General features: G+C 49.2%; 1 protein-coding gene across 24 annotated transcripts in view; it reads left to right on the forward strand.

Moving 5' to 3' along the window:
• The window catches only part of MYT1L (myelin transcription factor 1 like), a 398,154-nt gene that overhangs the window by 217,656 nt on the left and 158,104 nt on the right, over nucleotides 1–22,394 (forward strand). For all 24 annotated transcript variants that reach the window (XM_070795423.1, XM_070795424.1, XM_070795422.1 and 21 more), the window contains one exon: nucleotides 12,090–12,232. The gene's annotated coding sequence lies outside the window, so the exon portion shown is untranslated. The remainder of the gene's footprint in view (nucleotides 1–12,089; nucleotides 12,233–22,394) is intronic.

Here is a 22,394-nt window from a genome sequence, read left to right on the forward strand (position 1 = left end):
CTCCACACCAAGGGGGCATCAGAGCTCACAGGTGAGGCCACTGGACCCAGTGCCTTCTCAGATCCTTCCAAGTGCAAGCATTCTCTGACGCTAATCTCTTGATAGGAAATTAAGCCTCTAAGAAGACACTGGCCGTCATTTCCCCAACACTTGGCATCATCAGACTTTTCAAGACTCTGTCAAGAGCTGGGGGAATAGGATCTCATCTTTTCGTATCTTTGATAAATAATTGTTAACAATCTCTCCATACATGGATGTGTTTCCTCTTTGTCAAAATGCTTATTAATGCTTTCTGCCCAATCTCTCATTGCACTGAGTGTGCTTTTCTTATTTATTTTTAGGTCTTTATATATTCTTTATGAAAATCAAGAATATGTCTTCCCTGAGTTTGTAATTTGACTTTCCACTGTCTTTAAGGTGTCTTTTATAGGAAGTTTTTAATTTAATATTGTCAAGTTCATCCATCTTTTCTTTTATTGCCAGTGCTTTTGTGTCTTACTTTTTTTTCTTACTTTTCCAAGATCTAAGAATATATTAATCTACATTTTTAAGATGAGTTTTGAGGTTTTAATATTTAACTCCTCACTCCACTTTGAGTTTACTTTGTAGAAGATATAAGAATCCAACTTTATTTTTTGCCATCAGATGATCATTTTTTTTATCCCTTTTGTTGGGGAGTGTCTCTTTTTTCTCTTTTGACAAGGCTTCTCCACCCCGAAGTCCTCCCATGTAACAGGTGCTGACCTGTTTACAGACTCTACCCTATTTCATAGGTTGATTTGCCAAGACACAGCATTATCCCCTGGGCTTGATTGCTACAGCTTCAGAACCAATGTCTAGTTAGCAACCTGCCCCTCTCTGATAGTCTTCTTCACAAGACATCCCTGACCCGTGGCTGTTCCATATAAAAATATCAAGCTTCTTGCACCACCTGTTTGGTATTTTGGTTGCAAGTGCGCGATCATGAGTCTGAGGAGACCTCAGACTGACCTCATGACAGTGTGGTTTGTCCCTCCGCTGACTCAGATCTCCTTTGACGTGTCTCGGTTAAGCGTTCTCATCTTCCCTGCAGAGGGCCTGCACTTCTTTTGTTAAACGTATGGGCTGTTTTTTTTATCCTCTAATACTGATCTGAACGCTGTCCTGAATGACGTTCCTGTAAACGACACAGTCTGTGCAGCCGCCTCACCGCGCCCTGGTTCCGCGTCTGTCGGTCCTCCTGAAGACGAGGCAGAGAAAGTGGGAGCAGACTCTGGCGGCTCCTTCTCCCCCTGTCCTCCCACACTGAGGGCCGCTCTCACCGCAGACGAGACCACCCCACGCAGGCCCCTTCTGAACGCCCCCACCCAGCTGTCGTCGTTTCTGGGTGCCGTCCCTAGAGTGCTCCTGGAACTGGTCTTGCTTTAGACTCAGTGGCCTTCCCAGTTCAGCACTTGGGTAAAAACGAGAGCCAGGCATGGCTTAACTTCACGCGTAGAGAACATTTATGGACAGCACCATTGATGTTTATGGCGGAGTCTTCTCCAGGATCCGTCTGTGGACGGGATCTCCATCCTGCCCCAGGGCTCGTGCGGCTCCTGAGTCAATATTTACGAACCACTGAGAACATACGTGGGGCAGAGCACACAGGCTGTGCGCCTCTCTGCTGTCTTGATCGTCACCTGACTCTGTACTAACCCCCTCTGACCACGAAAACCCAGCTTAGTGAGATGAATAGGACGTGGCTCTAACCCCAGGACGAGGCATGATTTTTCTGTAACATGAAAAAATGTAAAGGTGTTTCGGTTCTTTAAAAACTCTAGACTTTAGAAACTATTTGGGGAGTTGAAAGGAGGTTTTGGGGATAAAGTGACAACTGAGCTGGGCCTCACTGAGTGAGTAGAATTTAAGCTAGTGAATTTAAGGGCAAGTAGATGGATTTACAGGAGTGAGCTGGCCTGGGAAATGGCATGAGGCAAGACGGCAGGAAAACAAACAGTTTGCAAAGAATACAGCGTTCCCTCAGAACGTGGGAACACCAGTTCTCTTGCTGTGCTTTGGTGCCGAATATCTTCTTTCTGTTGTAACTTCCAACTAGGGTTCTAGATTGTGTGAGTGTGTGTGTGTGTAAAAGATAAAATTTAACAAACCTTAGCAAATTATTAGGGTCTAGAAGAAGCAGAAATTTTAAGTTCATTAGGAAACAGTGCCACCTGATCCAATGAGGTAAATAAACACAGGGTCAGGTTGGCACAGACACAGCAGAGACAGGCTTCTCCAGAATGATGGAGGAGAGAGGTGCTCACTGCTAAGCCAAGGGGCACCTTTCTCTTCCTTTATGGAAAAGTGCAGAAAGACTCACAAGGTCATTGCTGCTACTGCTGCTAAGTCGCTTCAGTTGTGTCCGACTCTGTGCAACCCCATAGACGGCAGCCCACCAGGCTCCCCCGTCCCTGGGATTTTCCAAGCAAGAACACTGGAGTGGGTTGCCATTTCCTTCTCCAATGCATGAAAGTGAAAAGTGAAAGTGAAGTCGCTCAGTCCTGTCCGACTCTTAGCGACCCCATGGACTGCAGCCTACCAGGCTCCTCCACCCATGGGATTTTCCAGGCAAGAGTACTGGAGGGGGTTGCCATTGCCTTCTCCGCACACAGTACAGATGTTGGTAAATTCAAGCTGGTGGAAGGTGGTTAAAACCCAGGCCGCCTGGATGAAGGTTAAGATGTGAAGACAGTCTGAGGCAGGCAATCAAACCCCATCCGATGGCAGCTGCTTTAGGAAGGGCTGCCTCACTGAAGGACCGATGCAGGCTGACAGGACGTGATAATGTCAGACAGAGACAGACATATACTGCACGACCTCACCTGAACGTGGAATCTAGAAATACAGCAAACGAGTGAACATAGCAAAAAGAGCAGACTCACAGATACAGGGCTTCCCAGGTGGCGCTAGTGGTGAAGAATCCGCCTCCCAGCGCAGGAAACACAAGAGATGCAGGTTCGATCCCTGGGTCAGGAAGATCCCCTGGAGGAGGAAACGGCAGCCCACTCCAGGGTTCATGCCTGGAGAATCCCATGAATGGAGGAGCCTGCTGGGCTACAGTCCACGGGGTCGCAAAGGATCGGACACGACTGAGCTGGCTTAGCACAGATACAGAGAACAAGCCGGTGGCGACCAACGAGCTAAGCGGGGCTGACGGGTGGGGGTGGGGAGGCCCAAACCGCCGAGTGCGAACAGCGCGGAGCCGCGCGGGTGAGGAGCGCAGCCAGGGGTTTGTGGGTGTGGTTGGAAAGCAGTCTTTAGAGTGCGCGAATTGTTTTAATTCAAAAGATGTATACACAAAAATAAATAAAATATTTACCTGAAAATACACACTCAGCAAGGTGGCAGTGACAACCAGTGTTATGGTTTACACTGAAGCTCTACATTTTAGCTTTGGATATATTTGTGGCTTTGTACACGTGTAACTCTGAATTTTAGGATCATAAGTGGTTCTTGTTAACCTTTGATTTGAATCTTGTAGCTCTCTACAATTTGATGGGTTTTGAGAAATGTATCAGTTTTATAATTTTGATTATTACAGCCAACAGTCAAATATTTCAATCTAAAACTATCTGACATCTTATAGTGAAAGAAAATGGGGGAAATTATTCAACTGAAAAAGTTTACTTTTCAAGACGCTTCTCTAAAATGTACTTATTTTACTATAAAGAAATAGACGTGTCTTGTTCACCTGGACCCTCTTAGATATTTTAAGTGCTCCATTATCTTGTCAATAGTTTCACCTCAAAAGGTTTAAGGTTATCAAAAACTGAGATTACATCTATCATTCAAGATTTCAGAGATTATCGGGTTGGAAAAGAGTTGAAAAGTCAACCTCCTGATATGTCCGGGTCCACCTGGACATATTTAATCACCCCATGGCTGTGACATCAATGATCTCTTCAGCATCCCCATTGTGCTTTTCATAATAGTAATATTCTTATTATTAAAAAAGAGGAAAGCACTTGTGTGCTTTAACTTAAAAAGTTAACGCTGAGTTTGCACATGGTTGGTCCCAACTACAAATCTTTGAGCAGAAATTGGCAACTGTAGCTGTGATTGTGCAATAAATACATATGTGGAAGGTTTGCCCAAAAATGAAATAAACCTCAATGGGAGTTGATGGGGGAACATCATCACTACAATACAGATACATCCATGGGACTTGAATTTTAAAATGTAAATTAAATGGAACTGGTGGGGGAGTGGCTGCGATCCGTTTGCAAATCACCAAAATTGGGCAAAAAGCCGGCGGTGCGCTCCGTCTGTAAGCGTGAAGGGTCCGGGCGAGGGTGTGGGGGAAGGGTCCGCTCTGGCGGCCAGCGGCGCCCCTCCGCCCGTTCACACCCTCGCAGTCCCTTCACCCCATGAGGATGCGCAGACCCGCCACCCGCAGGGGTCCCCGCTTCTCCAGGGGCATCAAAGCCCTGCGGAGGAAGCAGCAGGGCTTGGAGAGGTCTGGGTGGAGGAACTGGGGGGGCAAATTCCAGCTCGGCCCCGACTGGACCGCCCCACAGAGCTCCTCCCACCCAGCTCCCCAAAGAGCCCTCAGTTTCCCCCATAAACTGGAAACGTCGGTCTTTGCCAGAAGCCCTCCATTCACCGTGGAGACCGTGCCCTGGGCAGTGAACCTGAGTCACCTGTGAAACAGACCCTATTTCCCAGGACCTCTGCTGAAATTAAACCTGTTCTCTTCCCCACGCACCTCAATTCACATTTTTGAGAAAAGTCATTAAACTTATCCCACAAGCCTGTGCCATTCCTCTGTCCCAGCTTCCTGTTCAAAATCCATGTGCTTGAGTCATCAGTCCCACCTGAGGCAGACGCCCTGTTGTGATCACGCCGTGGGCTCCCACTAACCATCACCAGAGCCCCAGGAGGCCAGAAAACTGGGCCTTTCGGGGCACAATCGCCTGTCCGGGGTCAGTGTGTCTGGGGTCCCACTGTGTCTGGGGTCCCCGTGTGTCCGGGGTCACGGTGTATCCGGGATCACTGTTTCTGGGATCCCAGTGTGTCTGGGTTGTGGCTCCGAGAGCATGCCATCCATCTTATCCTGACTCCCTCCAACCCCAGCCTTTCCATGAGCTTTCTCTCCTTGGGCTCCCAGAGACGCAGACCTGGGAGGGCTCCATCGCTTCCCACGGGATGCACAGCTCCATCCGTGCTCCCAGGAGGGAGGTGGGGCAGTGCTCCAGAGGGCGGCCAGACGCAAGGGCAGTAAGCCCACATGAAACCAGAAAGTCAGCCAGCAAGGCCGAGGCTGTGGTTCATTGGGGAAGCGTGTGCTTTCCCTCAACCCCGACGCTGAGGACGAGGAGGGACCTGGGCATTACTTCTGAACCCCCTCTAAAGTGGGGCAGACAGTCAGGTCAGTGGCAGGGAGGACACAGCCAGGATCCTCAGGAGGAGGAGGGCAATGGAGGGACATGTTCCAGCATCCTAGGGAGAGTTGCTCCATCTAGATTCTTCACTCAGATAATTATTGTGGAAATAGGGAAAAAGAAAAAAGACCTCCCAGTGTCTTTCTTGGGGCGCGATGGAGGGAACGCAGAATTGCGGCTCTGAGTCTAGGCTCAGGAACCCGACAAGCAACTGCACGGCAGCAGGTGAAGACAGAGCATGCTGGGTGCTGCCGTGCGAGACCCCAGAACAGAGCGGGGAACATGGGAGCCTGGGGGTCTGTAGCAGGTGAAGACAGACGTGCTGGGTGCTGCTGCGTGAGACCCCAGAGAAGAGCAAGGGACACGGGAGCCTGGGGGTCTGAGGGAGGTGAAGACAGAGCGTGCTGGGTGCTGCCACATGAGACCCCGGAGAAGAGCAGGGACACGGGAGCCTGGGGGTCTGCAGGAGGTGAAGACAGAGCGTTCTGGGCGCTGCCGCATGAGACCCCAGAGAAGAGCGGGGGACACAGGAGCCTGGGGGTCTGCAGGAGGCCACGGGGCTCGCACTGCACATACCAGCTGTTCGCTCCGCAGGGCCTGTTTTTTTCCTGTGTTCTAGAGACACAAATGTAAGTGAGCCACAGTCCCATCAGGGAGGAAGCCTCCCGTCACTCCCAAAGGAGAGGCTTGTGGAGAGAAAGGCCTTGACACCAAAAGGCAGAACTGATACGGAAAGCTGGCAGACGTGGGTCTGGAAGGTGTGGAAAGAGGACATTAGGAGGGAAGAGAGAAGGGACTGGAAAAAGCTGGTGTGTGATGGAAAAGAGATGCAATCAAGGGGAAATCACTGTGGACTAATCATCTGGGCAACAGACAATTGAAACAAAATGAAAAAATTTTACTCGTTGGTCTCAAAACCAGAGACATTACTTTGTCAATAAAGATCCATCTAGTCAACACTATGGTTTTTCCAGTGGTCATGTATGGATGTGAGAGTTGGACTGTGAAGAAAGCTGAGCACCAAAGAATTGATGCTTTTGAACTGTGGTGTCAGAGAAGACTCTTGAGAGTCCCTTGGACTGCAAGGAGATCCAACGAGTCCATCCTAAAGGAGATCAGTCCTGGGTGTTCATTGGAGGGAATGACGCTGAAGCTGAAACTCCAGTACTTTGGCCACCTCATGTGAAGAACTGACTCACTGGAAAAGACCCTGATGTGGGCAAAGATTGAATGCAGGAGGAAAAGGGGACAACAGAGGATGAGATGGTTGGATGGCATCACTGACTCAATGGACATGAGTCTGAGTGAACTCCGGGAGTTGGTGATGGACAGGGAGGCCTGGCGTGCTGCAGTCCATGGGGTCGCAAAGAATCGGACAGGACTGAGCGACTGAACTGAACTGAACTGAACAGGCATAAATGCTTGTACTCAATACACGAATCTAGTTAGAGTCAACTCAAAATAAAGATGGGGTTCTAGATGACTGTTTTCTAGGAGGAAAGGATTAAAAAAAAAAAACCTGCTGTGTTGTCTCTGTGCTCCTCTCAGAACGTAGCTTTCCTGTGAAGAGATGAACAGGTGTTAGACTTTTCGTGTTCAGTAAAAGATGGCAGATTCAAGAACGTTGGCTTCTTCTCTTACCTCAAATCCCACTAAAATGACAGAAGAGTCATGTGCATTAAAAAAAAAGACACAGAACAGAGGGGAGCCGATGGCGACCTGTCCGAGGCTAGAGGGCAGCGACAGGTGAGGAGGGAGGTGCAGGAAGGGGGGTGGGCTCAGACCCTCCCCAGGACGCTCACACCTCCAGGACCCGCAGGTTCAGGCCCCACGGGAGGTGAGATGACGCTGCACTCTTAACCGGTGAGTTGGTTGAAAGGTTAAAAGCTGTGTAGACCCCAGGGATCTTTTCCTTCCAGCATCTCTGCTGGTTTATTTATTTATTTCCTTCCAGCATCTCCAGGTTTATTCTCTGGTGGAACAGAGCAGAGAGCTCTTGGTGGGCTGAGGCTGGACACTGTGCTGAAAGCCGGACCCAGAGGAAGGGCAGAGGCTGAGTATTCAGCCTCTTGCGGTCCCCCTGATCTTCTCCCAAGCGGGTTCCTCGGGTGAGAGGTGCCTATTTATCAACTGACTGGTTCAAAACACCCTCTGTAGCTCTCACTCTGTAGCAGACACAATCCAGTGATGTGCCCCTTTTTGAAAGTTTTATAAACTCTTTATAAGCTCTTCTGTGGTGACCCCTTTACAAATGAGGAAACTGATGCAGAGAAAAAATTCCATAACTCACCAAGAGCACTCAGGCACGCAGCGGAAGCCTGGACTCGAAGCCCATGCCGCCCGGGCACAGCGTCCACTCACCGCACGCGGACCACACACCTGACACAGACGCCCCAGATCCAGGTGCATCACCCATGGCAGCGTGAGCAGGGCATCCATCCAGGACACGCCAGTGCTGCCCAGGTACGTGCTAGCAACCGCCAAGGATCCTCAGACGCCTGCGAACATCCTCTAATAGGAAGGAAACCAGAACAAGCCAACAAACAGAATGGAAAAGAGACAAAACCAAACTGGAGGAAAGAAGAGTCTTGAGAGTCCCTTGGACTGCAAGGCGATCCAACCAGGCCATCCTAAAGGAAATCAGTCCTGAATATTCACTGATGCTGAAGCTGAAACTCCAGTACTTTGGCCACCTGATGGGAAGAACTGAATCTTTGGAAAAGACCCTGATGCTGAGAAAGATTGAAGGCGGGAGGAGAAAGGGACGACAGCGGATGAGATGGTTGGATGGCATCACCAACTCAGTGGACATGAGTTTGAGCAAGCTCTGGGAGCTGGTGGTGGACAGGGAGGCCTGGTGTGCTGCAGTCCATGGGGCCCAAAGAGTCGGACGCGACTGAGCGACTGAACAACGACAGTAGTTGATGTACAATGGTGTGTTGGTTTCAGGTGTACAAGAAAGTGACCCAGTTCTGTGTGTACACACATCCACTCTTTTTCAGAGTCTTTTCCCATAACGTTATTACCAAGTATTGAATAGAGTCCCCTGACCCAACCGAGGTCCTTGCTGACCATCTATTGTTGACTATTTATGTACACTAGTGTGTATATGTTATTAATAATCCCAAACTCCTGCTTTATCCCTCCCCCGCTACATTTGTACGTCTGTGCCTCCTGCTGTTCATGGTGACACTGGTCTTTGCAGCCTACGGACCACAGGAGGTCTGAGTGGAGGCTGAAGGCTCTCAGGTCCTGGGACGAGGGGAGTGCTGCACGGAACCTGGGTCTCGGTTGAGCTGGACGAGGGGGTGAGCAGGAGCTGTGGCCTGGCCCCCAGGAGGAGAGCATGGCCAGCCTCCTCCCGCCGTCCTCCCCTCCCCACCCCTCTGCCCCACTGGAGACCGAGAAATGCGCACCTCCTGAAAATGGCACGTCCCCACAAGAGCTGACCAATTCCCAAGGCTTTCAAGGCTCTCTTAGGGGTCCCTGTTACCAAAGGTGCTGAACACAGCTGTTCCAACGTCTATATTTAACACTAGCCAAGTAAAGACACTCTTGGTTCCCAGCAGAACCATTCTTCGAGGCTCCAAATGGGCCCTGAATTGCCGGGGGTTCCGGTGGTCCCCGGAGGCCCCCAGGAGCTCAGGGCACCTCTTGGCCGCGTGGCTCTCGGGCCTGGGGCACTGCTGGTGTTTCCGTAACGCACGTGAGCGGGGAGCCACCAGGAGCCGTTAGCAAAAGCACGAAGCAGAAGGGGCACTAATTTACAAATTAGCAAGGAGCAAATCTGCCTCAGAGTGGCCCACCCCGCTCTTCACGTCACATTCACAGGGTCAGAGTCCTCAGACTGCTCGTCACAGTTTCTCTGATGGTCTTTTTAAAAGGTTAGAAGAAAAAATTAGAGAGAGTGAAAATTATATCAAAGTAGCTTTTTAAGCACTTTATACACATAATGAGACTAAAGGTGACCCTGTTTATGATTTGTTATATATGGAGAAGTGCTTCCAGATTCCTGCCTGGAATAGCCTCTCCTGCCTCATCCTCAGGAAACACATTTTAAAAATAACGAAAGGAGGGAGGAAGGGAAGGAAGAAACAGAGAAACTTGGTTTTCTTCTGTCCAAAATGCAAACGTTTCAAAGAAAGGGTCACGTATGTCTCTTTCATGACAAGACTGAATTTCAGTCTATCTCTTAATATATAATCAGTCTAAAAACCAAAAACGAAGTTATCAATCATCCTTGAATTGGGGACAAAGAATGCTCTTTATTCACTACATGACTCATCTAAAAACTAAGCAATACCTAGTCCTCTTAAATGGAGAAAGTCAAAATCTGTCCTAGGTCATGAATGTTAACAAAGGTAAAGTTAAAATGAATTTTATAATACAGCCATTTATGACGCAGTGGTCTAAAACTGAGCGTCTACTTCAGATCGCTTCTTTACTATGTACTGTTTTAAGAGGAGACAGTGATGTGAGATCCTGGGAAGGGAACCCCCCACCCACATGAACCCCTTCCTCGCCACCACCCGCCGCCCCAGATGCCCGGGGCGGTCAACCCACGGCATGCTGGGCACAGGTGTGAGCGCTGGTTCACTCTCTGCACCATTCTTTCAGCTGCGTGTGGATCATCCACGATTATCTCAAAGCAGGTAGTTTAAAAGGAGGTGGAATGAGTGCAGTTATTTCATGCAATGACAAACGCCATAAGGAAGCCCAGAGCCCCACCTGAGTGACGGTGGACGCGGGCAGCTGAGGCAGCGGGACTGAACGCCCGCAGGCGCCCGCTGTCGGTGCCGTTTGGGTTTGGCAACTAAGCTGCTCACTAAACGCTTCGGGAGCTCACCCTGGGAAGTCCATCTCAAATCACCACAAGCAGCCCGGGTGGCAGGGGCGGAAGCAGGCAGGACCTCGGGGCGCGGCGCTCCGTCGGCACCCGAGTTCCCGGAAGGCCGCGTCTTCCGAGCGCACGTCCCTGAGGGGCTCTGTCGTACAGAGGCTCCGTCGTTTCTTACACAAGGAGACGCGTTTTGTTCAAAGAACTGGCTCAGGAGCCTTCATTCTGTTTTTTGAACTTCTGCCTTAACTTCTGTTTTACATCTCAGTCATCTTAAATCAAAATAGACATGCATTTAGTCAGAAGCATCAAATACACTTCAAGGGCATTTAGCCTGTAATCCATCTGTCAATGAGTTTTTAATCTACATCCGACACATGACTAGGGGGTGAAGACCCCTCTAGGGGAGACGTGGTGTCTCCTGCTGACAGCCACCCTAACTTCTGTCTGTCTTCCAAAGGGGGACAGGGTGTCTCATGTTTGTGGGGAACCCCAGCTCCCTGTGAGCCTGAGGGAACCAGGGAAGTCTGTCACCAGGGTGGAAGAGCAGACTCAGTGGTATTTGGAGGAGCGGGTCCGAGAAAGGCTCAGAGCCGGCGGCATCTACATGGGAAGGAGAATGTTTTCTCAGCCCGCTGATGTATTTCTGAATGTGGGAGTGGAGAACAGAGCATGCGCCAAACGAAACGTTGTCCACAGATTAGGGTCTCACAGATCCTAATTGCGCTCGAGGAGACCCTATCCTTTTCCTGACGGCCCCTCAGGGTATGCTTTGTCCTTGCAGGGTAGAACCTCACAGATTCCCTGAAAAGAAGGGGAACCGTGGGATGCTCCCTTGGCCCTTTAGGAAATGCTTAGAGCCGTGGAGGTGACTTTCTGGGATTACCAGAAAAGCGAAATGTGTAAATTAGTTGCTGAAATGTGATTTTGAGCAACGTGTTGGCGATGTATCGGATAAAGTGGCTTTGATCATTAATAGATCATCCTTTTCACTCATTTTTCAATCACGTAATTGTTTTGCTTTGTGTTGGCTGATTTATAAGATTTATTTAAATTTGTCTACTTTGATGTTCTTCATATGATGAGAATTAAGATGCATTTTCATAAAACCATTGCCTCGAATGCCATTCAAACCACTGGTAACCAATTTAGTAACATCTCAGAACATCTTCAGAATAACTGTGCCCACTATGCAAATATTCATCATAGAAGATTATGCACAAAGGCCGTTTTAAACACTACATTTGGTTGTTGCTTTATAGTTACAACAAATACAAATTTTTAGTGAATACTTAAGAGGTAGTACTTTCTTTCCTTTTTCATTAGCAAAGAGTGTGTCCTTGTAAAGCCTTTTCTGTGGGAAGGACTGTAGCTTGTTTGCTGTCTTTTGAATGGAGAAGATGAAGAAACTAAAGACACGTCTGACGGCCTATGTCAGCAGAAGCTCTGTGTTGACACAGACACGTTGTTCTGCGTCCCAACTCGCTCCTAAATGTTTCATACGGCCTTTATGATTTTCAGACTCAATCAAAACTAGCTCTTACACTTGGTTTTAGGAGAGTGTGGTTGCAGTTTTGTGTAATCTTGACATCACAAACAGTAGTTTAGTTTTCTAAAGAGATTTTCCTATAAGGAATTACTGATGGAGAATGAGTCCCCGTGACACTGTCCCCAGGGCCCCCGGAGCGCTGTGGCATGCCCCCGGAGCGTCCCCGCGTGTCCGTGCGCCAGCTGGTTGTCATCAGCTCTCCTCCTCAAGGCGAGCCTCCCTGGTGTTTGGACCCCCAGGTAGGACCCTTCCTGCACTATGGAAATCGGCTTCACTCCTCTGCCCTCTGCTTCTTCTCTAGACCGACTGCACCTCGTGGAGGAGGAAAAAATGTAGTTATCGAGTCCAGTCAAGAGTCTGTGTCTCTGGAATTATCCACAACATCCCGTCGGGGAAGGGTCCAGGTGGTCCACAGACGCATGGCGATCCAAGGGCCACGTAAAGGTAAGGATCCGCGCCCGACTCCAGGCTCCGCGTGCAGACATGTGTGTGTACTGCCTCAACGTATACTCGAGAAAGCACAAAGTCAGGTTTGTGATGGAGGATTCTGTATTTGATCAAGGGTAGAATGTCCCTTAACCTTCATAAACTCAGTACAATGTCAGAAATTATCACTATTACTAAACAGAGATTCAAATGGTTTTGTATCCAATTACAACATTATCTAGAAAATAATTTCACAGCCAGATTAACAGCTCTGTTCAGCCTTTGTCAGTTGTGGGGGCTTCTTTGTACAGCATGCCTGCTCAGCTGCTTCAGTTGTGTCCGACTCTGTGTGACCCCATGGACTATAACCTGCCAGGCTCCTCTGTCCATGGGCTTCTCCAGGCAAGGATACTGAAGTGGGCTGCCATGCCCTCCTCCAGGGGATCTCCCCGGCCCAGGGATCAAAGCCGTGTCTCTTGGGTCTCCTGCACTGGTAGGTGGGTTCTTTCCACCAGCGCTACCTGGGAAGTCCCTTTGTACAGAGCTGCTTTACAATTAGATCTCTCTTTCCACCGCTAGTCCACTCAGGGACTCTGTCTTTAAGGAAGTTAGACGTGTCTTTAGTGAGGGCCTGCGTGCTCTGTCCGGGGTCATCCCAGGACGCTTCAGTTAGGGATGATCAGCCTCCCTTGGTGCTGCCGTGGCCCATGAGAGTCAGGTCCTTGGAAACGCCCAGTTATGGCTAATGTTCTTCCTTAAGGGTTTTTAAATTGTGGTGAAATACACAGAATGTAAAAGTGACCGCCTGAACCATCTCTAAGTGCACAGTTCACCAGCATGGAGCACATCCACAGAGCTGAGCACTACCGTCTCCGCCCGTCTCCAGAACCTGTTCGTCTCCCCAGATTTAAACTCTGTCTCCACTAAGCACTCACCCCTGCCTCCTCCTGGCTTCTGGAAACCACCAGCCACTTCCTGTCTCCCTGAATTGACCTGCTCTAGGGGCCCCGTACGAGCGGAACTATACAGTATCGTTACTTTGGCAGTGGTTCAGTCACTAAGTCGTGTCTGACTCTTTGCAACCCCATGGACTGCAGTCCACTAGTGACTGGTTATTTTAACAGCGTGACATTGTAGCCGGCATCAGAATCCCCTTCTTAAGACTGAATAAGATTCTGTGGCAGGCAGAGACCACATTAGCTTTATCCACTCTCTGTAAATGGATGTCTGGGTTGCTTCCACCTTTTGGTTACTAAGAATAATGACGCTGTGAAGGGGTGCACAAATATTTGTTTGAATCTCTGCTTTCAGTTCTGCTCATGGATATACCCAGATGTGAAACCGTTTGATCGGATGTTAATTTTTTAAGGAACTTCCCTACTGTTTTCCATCGTGGCTGCTGCATTTTGCACTCTCACCAGCCATGCACAAGGGTTCCAGTTTCTCCACATGCTCAGCAGCACCTTGCTTTCTATGTGGGTTTGCTTTTGCCATAGCCATGTGATGGCTGTGAAGTGGTATCTTGCTGTGGTTTTGACTTACGTTTTCCTGATGATAGTAAGGCTGAGGACCCTTTCATGTACTCACTGGGCCCTTGTGTATCTTCTGTGGGTAAATGTCTGTTGAAGCTTCTTGCCTTAATCAGAAAGCTTTGTTGTTGTCACTGAGTTATAAGAGTTATTTATATATTCTGGCTATTAAGCCCTTATTGGATAAATGGTTTGCAAATGTTTTTTCCCGTTCTGTAGTTTGCCTTGGCGTTTGGTTGGCAGTGTCCTTTGACAGCGAAACGGTTTTAATTCTGACAGAGTCCAATTTATCCTTCTTTTGTTCTGTGGCTCTTGGTCTCATATCCAAGGAATCATTGCCAAGTCTAACATCATGAAGATTTTCCTATATATTTTCTGTTCAGAGCTGTATAGTCTTCGCTCCTATGTTTGGCTCTGAGTTTTGACCCAAATGGAGTGACTTTTTGTATATGGGGTAAGATAAGGGTCCAGTGTCATTCTTCTCATGTAAATACCCAGTTTCCCAACACCATTTGTTGAAAGGACTGCCCTTTCCCCTGAGTGGTCTCGCCACCCTTGTCAGGAGCCATCTGACCGCATGTGAAGGTGTATCTACGGCTGTCTGTTCTGCTCCGTTGTGCTGTCTGTGTCTTTACACCGGTGCCACACTATTCTGGTTACTGTAAATTTGTAGTGAGTTTTGAAATCAGGAAATACGAAACTTCCAAATTTGTTCTTCTTTTTCAAGATTGTGTTGGCTATTTGGGGGTTCCTGGAGAGTCCATATGAATTGTAGGATGGATCTTCTTCTGCAAAACAGTGACGTTGGACTTTTGATGGGGATTATTTTGAAATTATAAATTGCATGGCCAAGTTTCTTAATCAGACAGAAATAGAGGATTTCATACTTTATGGTAGTGAACTTTCCTGTCCAATTTGAACATGCAACATTACCGTAAATACATGTTTTTTCAGTTAAAAAAAATAAGATTTTCTTTTCCTTTTTCTGATTCTGGTCTGGAAAACAATAAGCAATTATATAGGAATGATAAATATAAACTTTTACACAAATCTGCACTGAGAATGAAGAGACAGTTTCTGTTAAATTTCTTAAAACTCAGAATTTTGAAATCAGTAGTTCCTTAGTAGAAAACCACCAATGTCATGGAATATTCCACCTGGTCTCTTCCATCAGGGTAAGCTTTCTGGCATTCAGAAGCTGTTTATTCATAATTAGAATCTAGAAGATACAAAACTTAGGTATGATAGGGCACCACTCAAGACCACGGTCAGCGCTAACAGTGTGGAGAGGTGCAGTGCATTTGAATGTGTGATCAGTGGCCCTCCTGTGTAATTTTTGACCAACAAAACCTACCAGTGCCCGAGCCTGGCCCTGGACATCAGCACCGGGTAAGCAGTAGATTCCTCCCAAACCCTGCGAGTCTGAGTGATTACTCTTACCACTCAGAGCTCAGTAAAGGCGAGATTAGAGTCCGTAAGTGATTCTGCTAAAAAGCTGTAGTTAATAAGTAGCCAAGACCACACAGACACCAGATGTGGGTGGCCAGTGATAAGATAGAAAGGAATTTTGTTCAGAGATCTACATTTTACACAAATCACTAATTCCAAGGAGCCTTCCCATTTCAATCACTAATGCAACTCTATTTCCAAGCCCAGTGAAAGTATTTCAGAAGTTAGCAGTAGAGTAGATGACAAACAAGGATGCAGAGGAGAGGGTTTGTTCATAACTACCCTTTCTGTCCCAGGTACCAAGGGATAACTGTGTATGAATCACTGTTTTCACATGGGCCCCATTTTTTCAACAATGTTGAGTACCTGTTTTGTGCCACGAACCCTTCTAGGCTCAGGAGATATAAGATGAATGAGGCATGGTCACAGTCCCCCGAGGGTCCCCATGGCAAGGACCACAGTAAACAGGCCTGAAGCTCCTTCCTTCGGGGCAGGGCAGAGCCTGGTCATTTCTGCTCCCAGCCCCTGCGAGGAGCTCGGTCACTTCTCATGGCAACCAGAGACCTGGGGAAGATGATTTAGGAGGATGAAAAAGAGATCTTCGCTCTGATTACAGATGGGAAAGATGTCTTTGCAGAGGACGTGACCCCAGAATTGGGTCTTGCAAGGTTAAGTCATTAGACATATGAATTGGGAGTGAGCTTCTATGCAGGAGAAAAACACAAAACCAGAGATGAAGTCGAGGCACAGGAATGGATGCCAGTCACTTGGCAAGTGCAGCTGCTTGTTTGGACAAAGGATTCGATTCCTCCTGGCTTATGTTTGGTGTTGGTGAAACAGATGTGACTTCTGCAGTCTGCGGGAAAGAATGTGGGATGGCTCCATCTCGGGGTGCTTTTGGAGGGAGCCTCCAGAATGGTCCGATCCAGTGCTCTTCATCCCAGAAGCTGATGGCTAGTTGCTCTCACTCTGCCCACCACCCTTTCCACCTCCAACGCCCAGCGTGATCACATTCGGCCGTCCAGAGTCTTATCACCTGCTGCCCTGCAGTTGTTTGAGCTATAGATTCCCAGGAGTGTTCTTGCATTGGTTCTACTCTTTAGGTTACAGCTCAGCGTCAGAAGGGCACAGGGTAAGGGTCCATGGTTCCATCACCATTGCTCAACTGGCAGTGACCCCCCAGTACTCCGTGGACTTACTTCCTGTCCACACCCCCAGTTTCCCCGAGCACCCCCAGTCAAGAAGGACTCTGGGGCTTGCTCTTATGGAAGAAGTGAAAGTGCCACTCCACGAGGTTTAGATTTAGGGCATTTTCCGTCTCTGTGGCCCAGTTACCCACCACGGTTGCGAGCTGGGCACCTGTGGCTGCCCGCAGCTGCTACTCCAGGAAACCGAGTCTCCTCTGAGCCAGGGCCCAAGGAGGAGATCGCACTCCCAGCCAACGTCCACACTAAAGATATCACTCAAAATGAAATCAATATCTACTTCCCCCAAAAAACTCCATGAATTGTGTTCCGAATGGTGCCTTCTTTAAAGAAAAGTGTGCTGTTCATCCAGAAGGAGGAATCCGCTGAAATAACTCCAGCCTCATATATCTCTGCTCTCTGACCCTTTGATGCAGATTTCTTTAAAACAGCTGACAAATACTGTTAGTTTCATCCGAGCCCTGCCGATTAACAGTTGTATTCCTCTGGGCAAATCCCTTCAAAGCCTTACTTTCTTTTTCTGAGAAATAGGGATAAAGGGCTAGATCGAGTGCAGTGGAGCCCACGACAACACTGCAGACTGCAAATGCTGGTGGTAAGTGCTAAGGGCTCAGCGTGTGTGCGCACCCAGTCGTGTCCCACTCTTTGCAACCCGTGGACTGAAGCCCGCCAGGTTTCTCTGTCCATGGGATTTTCCAAGCAAGAATACTGGGCTGCCATTTCCTCCTCCAGGGGATCTTCCCGACCCAGGAATGGAAACCGCATCTCCTGCATTGGCAGGAGTATTCTCAGTATTCCCACTGAGCCACCTGGGAAAGCCCATGTTCCTTAAGTATCTGCTAGTATCAAACTCTGCCCTAATGATATCAGCCAAGTGCAGAAATCTAAGAAAAACTAAAGAGCCTCTTGATGAAGGTGAAACAGGAGAGAGAAAACGCTGACTTAAAGCTCAACATTTAGAAAACTAAGATCATGGCATCTAGTCCCATCACTTCATGGCAAATAGATGGGGAAACAATGGAAACAGTGACAGACTTTATTTTCTTGGGCTCCAAAATCACTGTGGATGGTGACTTCAGCCTGGAATTAAAAGACACTTGCTCCTTGGAAGAAAAGCTGTGAAAAACCTAGACAGCATATTAAAAAGCCGAGACATTTTGCCAACTTTTAAAGGTCCATTTAGTCAAAACTATGATTTTTCCAGTAGTCATGTATGGATGTGAGAGTTGGACCATAAAGAAGGCTGAGCACCAAAGAATTGAAGCTTTTGAACTGTGGTGTTGGAGAAGACTCTTGAGAGTCCCTTGGACTGCAAAGAGATCAAACCAGTCCATCCTAAAGGAAATCAGTCATGAATATTCATTGGAAGGACTGATGTTGAAACTGAAGCTCCAATACCTTGTCCACCTGAGGCAAACTGACTCACTGGAAAAGACCTTGATGCTGGGAAAGATTGAAGGCAGGAGGAGAAGGGGACGACAGAGGATGAGATGGTTGGATGGCATCGCTGACTTGATGGACATGAGTTTGAGCAAACAGAGAGATAATGAAGGACAGAGACCAAGCTCTGCTCTCAAACTACCTCTCACCACATCCCATTCAGTCCTCGAAACACCTTGTGTTCCTCTTCCATCTATCCATTGTTTCTATCAGAGGAAACATATGTATAGAAAAGTTAAATAAAATGCCCAACATTGCACAGTAAATGGCACAGACGGGATTCAAGCTTAGGTGGGCGATTAGGCTCCTGACCTAAGAGCTGGGACTAGCCTTCCCACCATGTCCCTGAAGACCTCACAGGGCCGCTCGGAGCTGTCTGCAGGGGAAGCAGGCAGAAGGGACCCGGGGGCTCCTGGCCCCAGGAGTTCTGAACATCAGACTGTATGTTATAAAATTCCAGAAACACCCCAAGAGCAGAAGCGCCCCCAGAGCGGGTGCAGCACGTATGTGTGATGGTGCAAACATCACACATGACTAGGGTGTCGGCTCCACATATACTCACAACAGATATTACCTGTGTGCGCATATATTGTGTGTATACGAGCTTGCACACCAAGAATTTGTAAAACTTCTAGGTGGCCACTAAAGCACACAGTTTTGCCTAACGGGGCGATGCTGTTAACACAACTCGGAGGTCACCGCTTTTGTGCACCCTTCCCAGAAGACAGCCCAGTAATTTCCCATTGTGTTTCGTCGAGATCATCCCTAATTCACCACATAATGCTTTTCGATCATTTTCATAGTGGCTCGTCATTATTGCTTAAATCATCTTTATAACTTTTTTATCTGCCATTATAAAAATGTCTATTAAATGTGATGTTATAAGGTACTGCTAAGTCACTTCAGTTGTGTCCGACTCTGTGCAACCCCATAGACGGCAGCCCACCAGGCTCCCCCGTCCCTGGGATTCTCCAGGCAAGAACACTGGAGTGGGTTGCCATTTCCTTCTCCAATGCATGAAAGTGAAAAGTGAAAGTGAAGTCGCTCAGTCGTGTCCGACTCTTAGCGACCCCATGGACTGCTGCCCACCAGGCTCCTCCTTCCATGGGATTTTCCAGGCAAGAGTACTGGAGTGGGGTGCCATTGCCTTCTCCATATAAGGTACTACAGATAGTGAAAAAGAAATAAAAGGGCTTTGTTTTTTTCTGAAATTTGGGCGATGGTGGAACTCTGCTTTCTGGTGACTTGTCTCAGCGTCCGGGGCCACCGCTGTCTTGGAAAGCAGGGGCGAAGTGACTAATCGCTCCCGTACCCCAGACTGTGACGGGAGCATCTGATCTGACAGTCCTCTCCTCCCAGCAGAGAGGATCCGCCTCTGGCCGTGGGCGTTTGCTTGGAGCCGGCGTGGGGCGCAGGCAAGGCTGCGTGGGTGGGGGTGACGGGGGCCCCAAGTCCCCCTGCGGGCCCGGGGTCACCCAGGGAGTTGTCCAGGCTCCACGGCAGTCCTGCTGCCGGGAGCGAGGTCGGCTCCTGACCCGCGGCCGTGACCTCGCGCGCCTCCTGACCCCCGCAGGCCCGTGAGCGCTTCAGGATGGCGTGCTTTTCCACGCAAGCTGCAGAGTCGGGATGCCCTGCCTCCCGTTTCCCCAGAGCTGAACCCGGGAAACCTCAGAAGCCCGAGGTGGCCAGGGAGCCCAGGGCTGTGCTGCCGGCGCCCTCATGCTGGGCGGGCTGGCCCCGACCTCACAGGGCCGCTCGGAGCTGTCTGTAGGGGAAGCAGGCAGAAGGGACCTGGGGGCTCCTGGCCCCAGGAGTTCTGAACATCAGACTGTATGTTATAAAATTCCAGAAACACCCCAAGAGCAGAAGCGCCCCCAGAGTGGGTGCGGCACGTATTGCGTGGCCGTGCCCTCCGAGAGCTCCTGGTCTGCGTCCCCCACACCCAGGGTGCTGGGGGCGCCCCTCACCCATCAGGGGCTGCACACACCCCCGGGAGACTGAACGTCCACAACGGGCGAGGCACGTGCCTCCCGAGGCCTCGCTGGGGCCCTGTGTGGCGCTGGTCGAAGCTAAATGCAGACTTTGTTTTAATCTTCCTATTCCCTCCCTGATAACAGTTCGCCCCCTCTCCTTGGGTCCGAACATTTGTTCACCATTTTATTTATCAAGCTCTACCATCGGTTGTATGTTTGGAGAGACACATTCTGCTTAAATAGCTGGCAACATCTTCCATGGAAGAGGTTTTACCATCAAACCTCTGAGTCTGCTAATGTCAACAGTCCCTTCTGTATGGAGTTAGTGGAATGTATGTTTTCATAAAGTAGTAATGTGCCGAGCTTTAAAATTTCCTGCCAGACAATGGAAACTTGTAACTCAATGTCATAGCCTAAGCCTTGTGCAGTAGGTCCCGAAGGAGGAATGTTGACTGATGTTCCACTTCCCTCTCACACCTAGAAGGGGATTTTCAAGGAGCCACATCCCAGAGAAGGTTCTAGAATGGCCACTGGAGGTTTATGTATTTTTTCTTTGGGGGAAGAAATACAACTATCCTCTCTTGTATCATTTTCTTTCACCTCGTGGATATGTTCTCATTTGACCAGAATAAAAGTCATGTTAGCCCTTATCTCATGGGTGGCTTTCATGCACAATTTAAATCCAATGTAAAATTCGTGGGTGGGAATTGACAGACACTTGCTGTAGTGAAGAGCGCATTCCAGTCTTGAGAGTGGTGTTAAATTTAAACGCAGATAATACAGAAGTTAAACGAATACATCTTCCCTAATCAAAATTACTTTCCAAAGATGGAAATGGTAGTGCATGCCTTGTTTTAAGGTTGCATTAATAAACAAACAAACATAAAAAATAAATAAATAAACACACAAGGAACAGGCCCATTAGAACCGAGCAGCGACAGGCAGACGGCGGCACCAGCACGTTAAATTTGACAATTATTAACTACACCTGGGAAGGACATGGGAGGCTATTTCAGGGAAGATGCAAGTGGCTTTTCCGTTGGAAAAGGCGTTCAGCTTCAGGAGTATCATCCACGTGACAGAGTCACAGGGTCATGGCATCGCACCCACCAGCCATGCTCCAGCAGTGCTGAGGAGCGTGGGTTACAGACACGAGCAACAGCAGCGAAGCTTAGAAGGACCTCGCCTCCGTGTTAGCTCCCCCACGTCTGTGGACTTGGTGCACAGACATGCTCAGGAGCTGCGTGTGTGTGTGTGTGACGCTGTGTGCGTGACGCTGCAGTGGGCAGTGCCTGCGGGATCCACGTCCAAGCTTGACCTTGGACAAGCTGTGTTCTCTCAAGTCTCCATCTCCCTCTGGAAGTCAGGCGTGACCGCACCGCGTTGACCTTAGAGCCTGGTGGGCAGGGCTGGATGAACCTAATGGCATTTGTCATCTAGTCAGCGTTTTAGAAGACCTGGCTATTTTTCATTACACATTATAGACTTGTTTGCAAGAGCAGGATTTTGTACACAACTATTTATCCACAAAGACTGCTTAAGTGAATATCCTGTATCCCTGCAACGGAATGCTAAGAATTAGTTTTGAAAGTGGGAGCCTGTATGAACTGCGGCCCAGCACGTGTTGTGAAATGAAAACTCAGGGCGCAAAGCCCCTGAGTGTCGCTGTGTGTACTCTTTGAAGGCGTGTTTCTACACAGAAGCTCGTCGGTGTTGGAGGAGGCGGGAGGACAGGCAATGCTCCTAGGATGGGGGGAGGAATTTCTTCTCCACGTCGTGGCCTGGGGATACCTAAGGATCCTGCCCTCCTTGAAATTCACTGTCTGTGTTTACATCCACCGAGCGTTCATGGAGAGCTCGCAGAGGCCATGGCCAGGCGGAGCTGACACTCCCAGCGCAGGACAGATGTCCTGCGAGGCCGGCAGAGAGGACCCAGTGTGGATCCGTGGGAAAGGATTGGGCAGAGGGACACTCGGGGGAGAGGAGAGGCGTCCTGGGGATCAGACAGCCCTTCCACCCGGGAGCCTGGCGAAGACGGAATCTCCTCCAGCAGAGATGCCTGGAAAAAGGCAACAGGTCTCCTTCCCGGCGTGTGCAGAGCCTGGCAGGACGCTGGGGACAGTTGGTTGCTGGGAATGCATCGTCTGTCCTCCTGAGAGAAAGTGTGGAACTATGATGGGCAGAGAACCCCTCTGCGCAAGGCGGGTTATGGGTCTTGTTTTGCTCGTGCTGTGTCACGAGCAGGAGGGGGGGTCTGCCTGCGATCTCTGAATCCTGCCCACTCGTGCAGATCAGCCTCTGCCCCCGCCCCACGCCGTGTGGCTCCGCAGGGCCCCCTCCTCCCCAGGCCTCGCCAAGCTCTGCTGCCTCAGCACTTTAAGGGGAGGCAGTCTGTCTGCTCGAAGCCTCCCAGAAGCCACGTCTGCACGGTGATGGATGGGGCTAATCCCCTGTCGTTTCATGGGAGATTTACATGCATAAGTCTCATTAGTGCTAATGGGAGTTTCTTGCATAAATCTTGCATGCAGAAGGTAAGGGGAAAACGGTTTTCTTCTGTATCGGTTTCCTTGCTGAAGGCTTCTCC

Source organism: Bos indicus, chromosome 8, assembly GCF_029378745.1.
Source record: "Bos indicus isolate NIAB-ARS_2022 breed Sahiwal x Tharparkar chromosome 8, NIAB-ARS_B.indTharparkar_mat_pri_1.0, whole genome shotgun sequence".
Classification (NCBI taxonomy): domain Eukaryota; kingdom Metazoa; phylum Chordata; class Mammalia; order Artiodactyla; family Bovidae; genus Bos; species Bos indicus.